Here is a 699-nt window from a genome sequence, read left to right on the forward strand (position 1 = left end):
GAAAAGCCATACCAGCCTTAGTAAGGGTTTGGTAGGTGGCAGAACAAAGACATCTTAACAGTTTGGGGTGGAGTGGAGATTTTGTGCCTCATTCAAGATGAACATACACTGTGTTACTTATCATGAGACTCCAGAATTTAGCTACAGCTTTTTAATCTCTTATTTTTGTGCCAGTTGTAACACATCTATAGGGTGGTCCAGATCTAATTATGCAATTTTCATTACGCTATAACTTATTAGGTTTATTACATAGAAAATTACCCGAAAAATCCCAGACCAGCGAAAAGTGTGCAAACTGATGACATGAAGAATTGTCTTTGTGCCGAAATGGAATCGTCCCCGCATAAATCAAAGTCACCTAGACGATTTGGATATGCATAATTAGATCTGGACCACCCTGTATGGCACTGATATAAAGTAGACAGCATGCTATGGTTTCAGTGGCTTCCTCCATTTCTAGTTATTCATGTTATTCTTTTTACTTTCTTGTATACATAGTATAGAGAAAGTATAGGAATCGTGAAAAAATTTGACCTTGAGATTTTGATGAGTCTTGATGTTTTAGACCTTCTTGAGTCCGAAAATACAATTTTTGAAATTATGTCTGTGTGTAATGCTTTGACCTAGGTCAGTGACATTTTGTACACCTGCTTTACTGTATATCAAAAATAAGGAATCCTATCAACTTTTGGGCCACAT

This window comes from Polypterus senegalus, chromosome 2 (genome assembly GCF_016835505.1).
Source record: "Polypterus senegalus isolate Bchr_013 chromosome 2, ASM1683550v1, whole genome shotgun sequence".
Lineage (NCBI taxonomy): Eukaryota > Metazoa > Chordata > Cladistia > Polypteriformes > Polypteridae > Polypterus > Polypterus senegalus.